Raw genomic sequence first — 14165 nt, forward strand, 5'->3', positions numbered from 1 at the left:
TTACCACCTTCATCCCCACTTTAGTACCAGGAAAATGAGACACAGAGAGGTTCTATAATGGTCCTGACTGGCACAGCTAGTAAGTTGTGCAACCAGAATTTAAACCTAGGCGAGACCGGCTGCAGAACTCATGCTCCTAACTTTGGCGCTGCTCCGCCTCTCTGGTGTCCTGACTCCTACTGCCGCCACCACACCCCAGTGTGCCCAAGGAGGGGACTCTGCAGATCATTGAAGGGCTTTTGTCATTTTAATTCCATCTGACCAGCCAGGTGGAATATATACGGAAATTATGAACCTTTGTCTGGAATTAGACTCATTCTAGAGGCGAAGAGTGACTCTGACATTCTCAGCAGACTCTGCCTCACCGAGCAGTCAGTTTCAGAGCTAAGATGGCGTGATCGTTTCAGCATTGGCATCTCGCTCCTTGATCTTCTTTCCGTGAAAGCTTGTTGTTTCCCCTTCCTATGTGGCTGCTATATTCATCTAGGGCTCTGTTGGGAAGAGTATCAGACTGAGGACTAGGAGACCTGAGTTCTTGGCCCAGCTCTGTCATCCCTGGCTATGTGATCTTGGGCAAGTGTCATCCCTTCTCTACGCCTCAGTTTCTGTCTCTGTAAAATGAAGAGGCAGAGTTCATAGATGGTCTCCAGTCCTGCCTAACCACCTGAAATACCTGGGGAGCTCAAGAATATGCAGATTTCTAGGCCTCAGACTCATCTCTCTCTGCCCACCCTTTCACCCCCTCATCTCTACCTGCCTGCAAATTGTGGTTTTGCATAACTAAGCTAGAAGCCCAGAACATGCATTTTGTAAAACCTCTTCAGGTGAATCAATCAGCCAGGTGTGGGAATTTCTGGACCACATGATCTACTAAGCTCCTTCCCACACCAGCTCCATCATCCTGATAAATCGAGATCTCAGGCCACCACGTCTTAGTCAGCACTGATATTCAAAGTCAGCAAAACACTCTTTCAAGTAGGCAGTGACACTGTTCCCCTCCTTGGAGGTGTCTACTTGCTTCACAGAGCATTATTCAAATGGAGCAGGATTTCAAGTCAGAAAATACTTTTCCTGACTGGCCTTTTTATTAAAGTAGGGTATACATACAGAAAAATATACAAATGATAAGCTCTAGATGTTAAATTTTAATGAAGAGGGTGCATATGTGTTATTGACGCCCAAATCAAGAAACGGAACATTACTAGTACCCGAAAGTCTCCTTGTGCCTCCTGCTAGTCACTTCCCTCCCCTCAGGGGTAATCACCCTCTCTTCAAGTCAGAAAACACATTGATGATGGCACAGTCTTGACTTCAGAGGAAATTCAGGAGCTACTGGTCAGCCTGAGTGAATACCACCAGGGCCTTAAATATTGAAGGTGCTGAGTGTGTTCATTCTGTGAAGGAACCAGAGCATTCCATTCTGCTTTTGGTATTCAGAGTCTAAACCATTTCTAATGTAATGATAGAAGCTGTTCTCTTGAGTTATGGAGATGATGGAATGACAGCATGGATGGCTAAGGCCATTGAAGAAGATTTTTGTTATTTACGTTTCCTAAAAGAAGGAGGCACATCATGCTGTGGAGGGCCCCATGGGACACACCAAGGTCAGTTGGTCAGAGGCAGAGAGCACGTGGGGAAAGCTTAGATCAGAGCCTTTATTGTGTTTTCTGTGGGAAAGGCATGGCAGGACAGGGAGAACAGTTTAGGACTGGCTGATTTGAAGAACTGTGGGTTGTCTGGTACATAGCCCTGGGCTGACGTAGAGCAGGGGAAATATTGACCTGGGTGTGCGAGTTTAATAAGGAGATGATTGCAGCTCTGGATTGGTTAGTTAGCATATGAAAGGCATGCTCCTTAGAATATAAAAAATCAGTTAATACAATGGACCCTGTGAAGAATGGATGCCAAATGGTCAAATATAAGAATCTAAGAAAACTCAGAGCACTCTCCTTGATGAGATTTCTAGTAAGTTTCCATTTTAATCTCAAATACAATTCAGTTGCCTAGTATGGAGTATCTTCATGGCAGAGCAAAGATGAATAGGTCAAGGTGACTCTACCAAGGATGTTTGAATTGAGGTGAGGGGCAGGCAGGATTGTGATGATGCTTGAGCTGACTGAAGTACTGGGTGGGGTAAAGATGACCTGGGTCCAAATCCCCACTCTGTTCCTTCTTAGCTAAGTGACCTTGGGTGTAGGATGCATCCTCACAGAGCTCCCGTTATCTCATCTGAAGAATGATGGTTTTCATTCTTCCCTCCCAACAACTGTGTGGATCAATGAAAAAGCACCTAACCCAGTGTCTGCCCACATACTAGGCATGCAGGAAGCATGTGACTTGGAAATGCCACAGGGTTTCCAAGAGGAAGGTACACAAAGTAGAGGGGAAGGTGTGGTTAATTCTGTGTGGGGGTGGGGAGCGGGGTTTTAAGGGAAAGATGTCTCCTTTCTCCATTTTGTTAAGGCTAATTTGATTGCAAGGAGTAAAAACCCATTTTAGAGAAGCTGAGGCAAAAAGTGAAATTTTTATAAGGCTACAGGGTAGCTCATGAAATCCAGTGGTAGGGAAGACAGTGGGGCTTGGAAGGTGCTAGAACTCATACCTCCCCTTCAAAAGAGGGAAGACCTGAGTGGCCAGCTTGGGTAAGGTGTCCACCTGGTCCAGTGAGCGATGGCCAGGGAGTGCCACCCACCTGATGCCAGCTGGCAAACATGGTTTCTGAGGCTCTACTTTTACAGGGAGGTCTCAGAAAAGTGGTCATGTGGACTGGGCAGGCTGCCCCCAACTCATCTGTTACCTTTGGGAGGAGGAATATATTGAGAGACTCTAAGTCCAGCTTGATGGGTGGGATGAAGTTAGGAACAAACTGTTTGCCTTTGAGTTGCAGCCCTGCCCATCAGGGTATAAATTTTGGTTGTTGGGGAGGGCACTCTGCTACAGGGAGCCCCCCAGGCTGAGCTGCCCAGGAAGCAGCTCCCAGCAGGACATTGATACTATAGAAGTTTGACCTCAGCCCGGAAAAGTCAGGCCTCAATTCTTCTATTGGGTGAGTAGACATTTCCTCTGAGCACCTACTCTCTCCAGCTTGTGCTGGGTGGCACAGGAGCTATATAGATCAAGCTTGTCCAACCCACAGCCCAGGATGGCTTTGAATGCAGCCCAACACAAATTCGTAAACTTTCTTAAAATGTTCTTAAAACGTTATGAGATTTTTTTTAGCTCATCCACAGCTGCCATTAGTGTTAGAGTATTTTGTGTGTTACCTAAAACAATTCTTTTTCTTCCAATGTGGCCCAGGGAAGCCAAAAGCTTGGACACCCCCATATAGATAATCAAGACGGATCTTCCCTGGTTACAGTCTAGGAGGGAGGTGGGGAAGATACATTTTCACAAGTGTCTATCCCTCTAGACAGAATTCGACACAAAAATAGAGATACAACAGACTGTGAAGAGCATGGCCTTTGGAATCAGAGACTTGGCTTCAAATCCTGGCCCTATTACCTTCTTATTTTTTTAGGAGACAGAGTCTCCTGTGTGGCCCAGACTGAGTGCACAGTGACTGTAGCTCTCTGCACAAGCTCTGTTACTTTCTAGCATTATAACTTGAGGAAAATCATGTAACCCCTCTGTAGGTAGGTTTTACATCCATCCTATAGGATAGTTATGAGAATACCTGAATTTACAGAGAGCAAACTGAAGCTGCCTTGTACCACTCCCTGCTCCTGCCTTTGGAAATCCTACCCAGCCTTCTAGCGCAAGTATCACCTTTTCCATGAAGCCTTTGTCAGTCTTCCTGGTAATAAAATATAGGTCCTTCAGCCACACTTTCATAGCCAATTAACAATAACTATTGTAATCATCATAACAAGAGCAGCTCACATTATTTACTTATAGGACGGGAACTAATCCTGTCTAATCCAAACAAAAGCCCTCATGAGATCAATACCCCATTTTACCTGTAAAGAAACTGACACAGAGAGGTTAATTAACTTGCCCATGGCCACACAGTCAGTGGATAGTGTAGCTGGGGTGAGTAGCTTTGCCCTCACCTCACTTCTTTCACCAGTAACACTCCCCGTTCAGATACTGCAGTGTGAGTAGAGTGACCATAGTCCTGGTTTGTGCCTCATGCCTGTGTATGTTAATGAGCCCCCTTTTAGTCTCAGAGTCTCCCTATTTTTTTTTTTTTTTTTTTGAGATACAGTTTTACTCTGTCACCCAGGCTGGAGTGCAGTGGCGTGATCTTGGCTCACTGCAACCTCCACCTCCCAGATTCAAGAGATTCTCATGCCTCAGCCTCCCGAGTAGCTGGGATTACAGGCGTGTGCCACCACACCCAGCTAATTTTTGTATTATTAGTAGAGACAGGGTTTCACCATGTTGACCAGGCTAGTCTTGAACTCCTGACCTCAGGTGATCTGAGGAGTCTCCATATTTGGAAGATATATGGTTACCCTAAATATAAGGCTCCTGGTAGTTGGGAGACCTTACTTCCTTACCTATACAATACTGGGACCAGAGTGGTGTGGGGAGACCCTGACAGTCGCTCATTCTGTGACTTTGGCTGAGTCCTGGGCTTTCTTGGGTAACAGATCTCCACTGGGAACAGCCCCTGAGATAATCTGCCTGCCTTCTCCCCTCCCTTCCACCTCAATCGACACTGTTGATTCTACTCTGCCTTGTCAACTCGAGAAACAGTTGGGAACCTGATTGGGTGTTGCCTCCAAAGAATCAGCCTGATCTCACCAGGCCAAGCCTGGGGCCACCCGAAACATATTATATTGTAGTTCTCAGCCCTGCCTCTCTCCTGGGAACCATGTGTTCTGGGTTAAACCGTGCATGTGTACTTGAGAACGTTCCACCGCTAAAATACTCCAGTGAAGACATACAGGGTGGTTCCTCAGCAAAAAGATGAGCAGAATAGCTTGAGAAGGCTGCCAGCGGGGTCCAGAGGTGGAAGCTGGCCAGTCGCTGCCCCTTCCCTCCCTGCAGCAGAGGTCCAGAGGTGGAAGCTGGCCAGTCGCTGCCCCTTCCCTCCCTGCAGCAGAGGTCCAGAGGTGGAAGCTGGCCAGTCACTGCCCCTTCCCTCCCTGCAGCAGAACTGGGCACCCGCATTTATGGTTTCCAAGCCCAAGGTCTGGAGGAAGAGCTTGCTGGCAGGAGTCATCCTTGCCTCCCGATTGCCCTGTGCCACGCACTGCAGGGCACCTCATAGGTGTGTGCACAAACCTTGTAACCCTGGGCTGGTGGCAACTTCTTGGCCTGTCTTTGAACGCTCATAAAATTGGACTTGTCATCACTTCACAAAGGTTTGGGGGCATAATTACTGTTGATGAAGCCCTTTGAAATGCTTAGGTGCAGTTATAGTATGCTATTGTTAATCACGGCTGTCTGTAACTGGTTATTACATGTGGACATTCATATGCTTATGGAAATGGCTTGTAAAAGAAGCCTCAGCCATTTGTGTCCTTAGTGGAAATGCAGCACTTACAAGGTTATTTTTTTCCTAATTGACTTTGCCACCTTTGAAGGACACTTCATAGAATACAATGGAGACAGTCTGGAGGAGTAATTAGCATCAAGAGGCTGGAAGCCGGGCTTAGATGCTAAAAACAGGACGCATAGTAACACCCATCTCATAGTGTTGTTTGTGGCCCTAAGAGGAGGGTGCGCAGAAAGGGCTTAGTGCACCATGTGCTCCATCAATACCAGCCTTTATTATCCTAGTAACTATCAGGGATCAGAAAACCGTACCTTAAAAAGAAAGCCTCAGCCGGGCGCGGTGGCTCACGCCTGTAATCCCAGCACTTTGGGAGGCTGAGGCGGGTGGATCACGAGGTCAAGAGATCAAGACCATCCTGGTCAACATGGTGAAACCCCGTCTCTACTAAAAACACAGAAAATTAGCTGGGCATGGTGGCACGTGCCTGTAGTCCCAGCTACTCGGGAGGCTGAGGCAGGAGAATTGCTTGAACCCGGGAGGCGGAGGTTGTGGTGAGCCGAGATCGCGCCACTGCACTCCAGCCTGGGTAACAAGAGCGAAACTCCGTCTCAAAAAAAAAAGAAAGCCTCAGAAGCAAAAGTTTCTCTCTGACCTTCTGCCCTCCTTTCTCTGGCCCCACTTCTTTACCAGGATAGCCATAGAAACTGCAATCCCTCTTTCCCAAGACAAGTCATAGAAATCAGAACCCCTGCAGGCACTGAGGTGGCTCATGCTTGTAATCCTAGAACTTTGGAAGGCTGATGGCAGGTGGCTAACTTGAGCCTAGGAGTTCGAGACCAGCCAGGGCAACATGATGAAATACCGTCTCTACTAAAAATACAAAAATTAGCTGAGTATAATGGTATGCACCTGTAGTCTCAGCTACTCAGGAGGCTGAGGTGGGAATATGGCTTGATCTCCAGAGATGGAGGTTGCAGTGAGCTGAGATTGCATCACTACATTCCAGCCTGGGTGACAGAGTGACACCTTGTCAGAGAGAGAGAGAGAGAAGAACCTCTTTTCCCTAAAGCCAGCTATAAAACCTAAAATATTACTCTAATTTTCTCCCCACTTTTTGTTATAAAAATTGGCCATAAGGAAATTAGCAGACCTACCTTGTCTGATTGTAGGTCAGAAGACCCTCATCCAGAGAGGGTCCTGCCTCATATAAGGAATGAAGGAATGCTGCAAAGAGACAGGCTGAGAAGAATCTGGACAGACAGGCCTCGCTGGGTTCCCCACTCAGTTGAACAGCATTAGATCAGGTCCATACTTTGTTGAACCTAAGCCTAAAAATGACAGTTTCTCCTGTGTCTTTGAGTCTTCACTCTGAAGGCTCCCATGTCACATAAAATGATGATCAAATAAATTTGTACACCTTTTCTCCTATTAATCTGCCTTTTGTCAGTTGATTTTCAGCGAACCTTCCGAGGGCGATGCGGAAGTCCTCCCTTGGCCCCTGCATAACATTTTAGCCTCCAATGTTTTTGCTGCCTAGATGGGTTCACCCTTGTAAGGTTTACAGTTTTATTTCTGGGTCCCACCCTTCCCTGCCCCACTCCCTGACTTGTCTCTGTGGCCACAGTGGCTTCCCTCTGCCTTTCCTCAGCTCTGCACTTCCACTGGTGGTGGGTTATTAACACATTCTCAGGCTAACACCTTCACAGAATCAATCCTTGTGGATTTAGTCAACCAATCATCCAAGGCCATCTCATCTTGGTCTCTTGGGGCAAAATAAAATAGCAGCTACCAGTTATAGGTGGAACCATGTGAAACTACCATCTTTATGTGTCAAAAATGGTTGAATATCAGCTGGGCATGGTGGCTCATGCCTGTAATCCCAGCGCTTTGGGAGGCTGAGGTGGGCGGATTACCTCAGGTCAGGAGTTCAAGACCAGCCTGGCCAATATGGCGAAACCCCATCTCTACTAAAAATACAAAAAATCAGTCAGGTGTAGTGGCACACACCTGTAATCCCAGCTACTCAGGAGGCCGAGGTGAGAGAATCGTTTGAACCTGGAAGTCGGAGGTTGCAGTGAGCCGAGATCATGCCACCACACTCCAGCCTGGGCAACAGAGTGAGACCCTGTCTCAAACAAACAAACAAATAAAGGTTAAATATTGGCAATTTCATAGGGTTCACCCTAATTCTAAATACTGAGGTGAGTGCTTTCTCCAAATTGTCTCAAGAAGTCCCCACTATAGCACTGGGAAGCAGGCACTGTCTCAAACAACTAGCAGAAGAAACCTAGCCATAGAGAAGCAAATCTTGGCAGGCTGCTCTTAAACCTGCAACTGTGTGACCCCTCAGGGTCTCTGAACAGCCCTCGTGGGGGTCTCAGGTTTCTGCACAACTCCTAGGGCCTGTTTCCAGGTCTCCTTAGTCTCCCATAATAGTAACAAAGCACCTGTGCAGTGTCCTTGGAACCAAACCAGAGTCCTTTTGTCTGCTGCATGCCCAAAGGCAGTTCCTGTGGAATCGCTGCCAGCTAACTCTCTGTAACAGGCACTCCTCATTAGCAGAGGATAACTGAATCACTGGGCTTAAGCTGCCATGCTGCCTGATCCATGCCTCTCAAGGAGGCCGATGAAGTCCTTGCTTTGTATTCTCCATAAGGGCCACGTTTAATGCAGAGCTTTCTCTGAGGCCCTCAAACTTGACCCTCTAAAGAAACACCACATATTTCTTTTTTTTTTTTTTTTTTTTTTGAGATGGAGTTTCGCTCTTGCTACCCAGGCTGGAGTGCAGTGGTGCAATCTCGGCTCACCACAACCTCCACCTCCTGGGTTCAAGCAATTCCCCTGCCTCAGCCTCCCGAGTAGCTGGGACTACAGGTGCACGCCACCATGCCCAGCTAATTTTTGTATTTTTAGTAGAGATGGGGTTTCACCATGTTGACCAGATGATCTCGATCTCTTGACCTCATGATTCACCCACCTCAGCCTCCCAAAGTGCTGGGATAATAGGCATGAGCCACCGCACCCGGCCGAAACACCACATATTTCATCACTTGTTCTTTTTGTTTTTTTGACATAGAGTCTCACTCTGTGGCCCAGGGTAGAATACAGTGGCATGACACACATTCTTTTTTTTTTTTTTTTTTAATTTTTAACCTTTGTGGGTACACAATAGGTGTATATATTTACAGGGTACATAAAACGTTGATATAGGCATGCAGTGCTTAATAATTACATCATGGAGAATAGGGGGAGTTGTATCTTTTAACGCTTGAAAGTTTTGGGAACTCCTAGCATACTTCCATTAAAAGGAAAACTTTGGACGAATTACATTTACCAGAGTTATTGGAGCAAATAATGTTTCGTGAATCAAGCAGGTATGCAGAACCAGAAGAGGTTCAGGGATCTCTGCATTAGTGGCCTGAGCGGCAGGCTTTTGCAGGCTGAGTGCAGAAGCAAAGCAAAGAAATGGTTTGACTGACTACAGATAGGTGCTTGCCTTATTTGGATCTGATTGGAGGAAAGCCCCTAGAGGTTAGTTGATGCTTGCTGATTGGTTAAACTAAGTTTCATTTTACCGCTTACATTGCAATTCAGTTTGCTTACAAAGGAACCCAAAGCCCTATAGCTGACTCAGTCTGATGGCCTCCCACTTAAATATTTTTCAGACTTCTCTATAAGAAAAGATGTAGAATAGGTAATCAAATTTCATTTATTAGAATTTCCTTGGATATAAGGATCGTAAGTATTGATTCAGTCAGAAAAGTTTTTTATTGGTGTGATTGACTAAAAGCAGTATAAAGTTTTACAATGATTATTAAGCAAAAAATAACATTGTATTAGAAATGAATATCTGAATGAGAAGAATGGGGGTTTCTTTAAATATTAATTTCTGTGTTCAAGATAAATATTACTGATTGCTTGAATGAGGTGGAGTTTAGCGTCAATTCTATTGCAAGTTTTCTTTTCCATAGCCAAAGTGCTAAGAACTTCATTCACATTAGTATAAATACCTATAAATACCTGGAATGGAAGGAGTGTTGGTAGAGCAGTGTCACTAAATTCTTTTTTTGGAGACAGAGTCTCACTCTTGTTGCCCAGGCTGGAGTGCATCATCAGCACAATCTTGGCTCACTGCAACCACCACCTCCTGGGTTCAAGTGATTCTCCTGCCTCAGCCTCCCAAGTAGCTGGGATTACAGGCATCCACCACCATGCCTAGCTAATTTTTGTGTTTTTAGTAGAGACGGAGTTTCACCATGTTAGCCAGGCTGGTCTCGAACTCCTGACCTCAAGTGATCCACCTGCCTCAGCTTCCCAAAGTGCTGGCATTCCAGGCGTGAGCCACTGTGCCCGGCTCCAGTATCACTAAATTCTTTGAACTCCTCCCAAGTTATGTGCTAAAAATCACATGATAAACTATTTTCATCAGCTAACAATATGATTAGAGCTACCTTCATTTTTGTTCAAAGCAAAGTACTGGACACCCCTAATTTACAACAAGATTTGTTTTTCTTTCATAATTTCTGTGAAGTTTACCAAAAGGGCATTGTCAATTATGCCTCTGTTTTCACCTGAAGACACCTTATGTTAACCTGATATATCTAGAAAGAGTCACGGAAACTGAAATATTATTTTTACTATACCTTTGCTTATGCTGTACTTTAATGCAGATATATTTGTACATTTATTATGTAGTATAGTATATAAGTATTTGTACATATATTTCAAGTATAAATGATTTTATTTTATAACAAGCTTTGAATATATTCTTGTCAAAACTTAGAGCAGAAAATTTGACTTGTTCAATCTATGTAACAGATCTGGAATATAAACTAATTAACAAAGCTAGTCCTTATTGTCCAAATATCAGTCAAACCAGACTCTGGCTTAGAGATATTCCAACAAGGGCCAAACTATAACATCCCAGTGTCATGCCTAGACAGGAATATGGATGACAGAGGGAAGAAAAGTCATTCTTGGAATGGGTGTTATGGTATCTTGATGATCACTAAAGAAACCTGGCAAACAAAATTTCAGAATTCCCCTTGGTTTCCTGGTGGTTTTACAACCTGACGACATACCAGAGTAAGGTAAATGAAGGACAAGCCTTCTTTGATCAAATGGGACAAAGCTGCTGTGAAAGGTGAAATAAGAGAGCGGAACATATGAAAAGCTAACAGAGAACATAGAACATGAAGATCAGTGATCAAGTCCTTATGACTGTCAGTATTGCCCTGTGGAAGAAAGTCTCTGGCCCCAGTCCAAAGAAGATGGACTTCTAGTCCCTGCAATGCTGGTTTCTATTTTAATTATTATTATTATTATTATTTATTTTTTTTTTTTGAGACGGAGTTTTGCTCTTGTTACCCAGGCTGGAGTGCAATGGCGCCATCTCGGCTCACCGCAACCTCCGCCTCCCAGGTTCAAGCAATTCTCCTGCCTCAGCCTCCCAAGTAGCTGGGACTACAGGCATGCACCACCATGCCCAGCTAATTTTTGTATTTTTAGTAGAGACGGGGTTTCACCATGTTGACCAGGATGGTCTCGATCTCTTGACCTCATGATCCACCCGCCTCAGCCTCCCAAAGTGCTGGGATTACAAGCGTGAGCCACCGCGCCTGGCCTTTAATTATTTTTTATTTTATGACCTCTGAGTGTTCAAGTGAAATGATTTCTTTTTCAGAAACATTGTCCTAATAATGTCACTCAGAGCCTCCCTGTCATCTCCAAGCCCGGGTCCAAGGTCTTGGAATAGGGCTTCTCTGGTTTCTCTCCATCTTCTCTGGACCCCTGCCTTACTGCTCAGTTCCCCGATCCCATTTTTCCCTGAGTCTTTCCCCTTACACCAGTCATCTTTCTCTTCCCCAAAAGTACTATGCTGGTTCCCACCTCCGGAGCTTCCTATAGGTTGTGGAATGGCTTTCTCCACCCCACCCCTACCATTCTAGGTCTTCAGGTCTCCCTTCAGAAATCATTCTTCAGAGATGTCTTCCTTGACCATCCCACAACACACACACTAGATCAGGTTCCTGTCATGTAGAGTGCCCTGTGCCTCTCCTATGTAGTCCTAACCACAATGCGATCAGTTCAATGTATATTATGTGAGGACAAGGGCAGGGCATGGCACAAACTAGGCACTGAGTGAATACATGGCTAGAGTACCATTCCTCCCTTCTCTGCACTTCTGTTGTTCTTGTGCCCATCTCTAATAGATTATAATATTTTCTGTATTCTGCAGTAGCCTGGGAGTCACTAGGTCAAGAACCAATTCCCCAGCTCCTAATAACAGTGACTTTATATATTACGCAGTTTGACATAATAGTTATGAACTTGGGCTCTGGTGTCAGACTACCTGGGCTCCCATTCTTCTTCAGCCACTTCCTAGCTACCTCTTATCCTCTGTGCCTCCGCTTCCTCAATATAAAATTAGATGATAATAGTACCCTGCCTTATAAAGTTGTTAAGAGGATTAAATGAGTTAACATATTTGAAATACTTAGAGTAATACTTGGCACATAGTAAGTGGTTGATAAATGTTACTGTTTGTCATTATCATTGTCATCATCATCTCTAATCTTCACAAGACTAGTCTGTCAGTTTCCAAAGGCTGAGCTCTCTCTAGTAAACTCCCCTGGCATGTGCCTAACACACAGGAGGTTCTCACAATGTCCTATTGTTGAATGATGGATGATTCTATGATAGCTAATATTTGTTGAAGTCTCTGAGAATTCCCATAGTAAAGAAATCTATATCCGTGAACTCTGACTTGTGCTAGGAACGGTGCTTTGTTATTTCTATGGATTTATCTTGTTTCATTCTCGCAGCTCCCCTGAGGAGGAAGTACTCTTAATCACTCCGTTTTACAGTTGAGGAAACAAATGCCCAAAGATATGTCCAAGTCACAGCGTCATGAAGGACGGAGGCTGGATTCAAGGTGGTGTCTGCCCGCCTCTAGAGCCTAGCTGCTGAATAACCACACTTCACACACTGATAGTGCTGGAACAGTTCCTTAGGATTATGATGTCTTCTGAGTTTCCGCAAAATACTGTACTTTGTAGGTTACCTTCTGCAGTCCTCTTCAGTCCACAAATATTGTTTGAGGGGATTGGGTATGCTCTGCCTCAGGACGGGTGCCATGTGAAGGTTGGAAGAGGCTAGGCATGAAAAAAAAAACAAAAACTGAGGCTGGAAGTCTGAGAGCCTAAATTTTAGTTATGGCCCTTCCATACTGCCTTTGCGACATAATATTGAGCCAGGTAGTTGAGGTCTTGGGCCCAGAGTAAATTCCACCTTTGACATTCCACCTGTTTCTCAGCATTCTCTCAATTATTGCCATTCATTTGTGCTTAGATTAAGTCATTTATTCACGAAACATAAACTGAGTTCCTTCCATTGATTGGGAGAGAAAAGAGAGATATGGAGACTCCAATTAGATATCATTTCTAAATGAAAGGAATGCAGAATTCTGTCCACCCATATCAGATGATTAAGTTTTAAAAGGAATTAAGAAATCTGTGACAATAATAGCATAATGGGTGGGGGAGAGAGATGGAACTATATAGAAGCAAAGTTTTGTATACTACTAAAATTAAGTTACTATTAATCTGAACTAGATTGTTACAAATTCAGGTGTTAATTATAATCCTCAGCACAACCATTACGAAAATAACTCTAAATATATAGTAAAATAAATGACAAGGGAATTAAAATGGTACACTAGAAAATATATCTATTTAACACAAAAGAGGGCAGTAATGAATAAATTGAGGAGCCAAAAGAGACTAGAGAAAACAAGTAGCAAAATAGCAGAAGTCCTTTCTTATCACTAATTATTATTAAATGTAAGTGAATTAAGCTCTCCATTTAAAAGGCAGAGATAGGCAGAATATGTATTTTAAAACATTCAAGTATGTGCTGTCTACAAAAGATTCCCTTTAAATTCAAAGACACAAATAGATTGAAAGTAAAAAAAAAAAAAAAAAGGAAAAAGGTATTCCATATAAACAATAACCAAAGGAGAGCTGGAGGGGCTATACTAATATCAAACAAAACAGACTTGAAGATAAAATTGTTACAAGGTACAAGGAAGGACGTTATATTATGATGAAGGGGTAAAGGGTAAATTCATCAAGAAGACATAACAATTGTAAAATATATGCACCTACAGAGCCCCAAGATACATGAAGCAAAAACCAACAGAATCAAAGGAAGAAATAGATAATAATAGGCGAAGACTTAAATAGTGAATACCCCACTTTTACTAATGGATAGAACAATTAGAAAATCAGGAAGAAAACAGAAGAAGACTTGAACAACACTGTAAAGCAACTAGACCTAACAGATATCTGTAGAATATTCCACTCAACCAAAGCAAAATACAAATTATTCTCAAGTGCACATGAACATTTTCTGGGATACAGCATGTATTAGGACAGAAAATAAATCTCATTAAATTTAAAAGATTGAAATTATACAAAGTATATTTTCTGATCACAGTGGAGTGAAATTAAAAAGGAAATTCACAAATATATATAAATTTAACAACATACTCCCAAATAACCAAGAAGTCAGTGAAAAAATCACAAGGGAAGTTATAGAAACTACCTTGAGACAGCTGATCCTAAAATTCATGTGCAAATGCAGGGGATCCAAAATAGCCAAAACAATCTTGGAGGAAGAAGAACAAACTTGGAGAACTCATACTTCTGATTTCAAAACTTAC

General features: G+C 43.6%; 1 protein-coding gene and 1 long non-coding RNA gene across 3 annotated transcripts in view; one reads left to right on the forward strand and one right to left on the reverse strand.

The window, feature by feature from the left end:
- The window catches only part of NIPAL3 (NIPA like domain containing 3), a 57068-nt gene that overhangs the window by 5925 nt on the left and 36978 nt on the right, over positions 1-14165 (forward strand). The gene's annotated exons all lie outside the window — the stretch shown is intronic.
- LOC116566465 lies at positions 226-6745 on the reverse strand. The gene is made up of 2 exons (XR_004275871.1): positions 6598-6745; positions 226-491 (listed from the first exon to the last, which is right to left on the reverse strand). It is a non-coding gene; the product is annotated as an uncharacterized LOC116566465 (long non-coding RNA).

This window comes from Sapajus apella, unplaced genomic scaffold, assembly GCF_009761245.1.
Source record: "Sapajus apella isolate SASKATOON/1434 unplaced genomic scaffold, GSC_monkey_1.0 scaffold43, whole genome shotgun sequence".
NCBI lineage: Eukaryota > Metazoa > Chordata > Mammalia > Primates > Cebidae > Sapajus > Sapajus apella.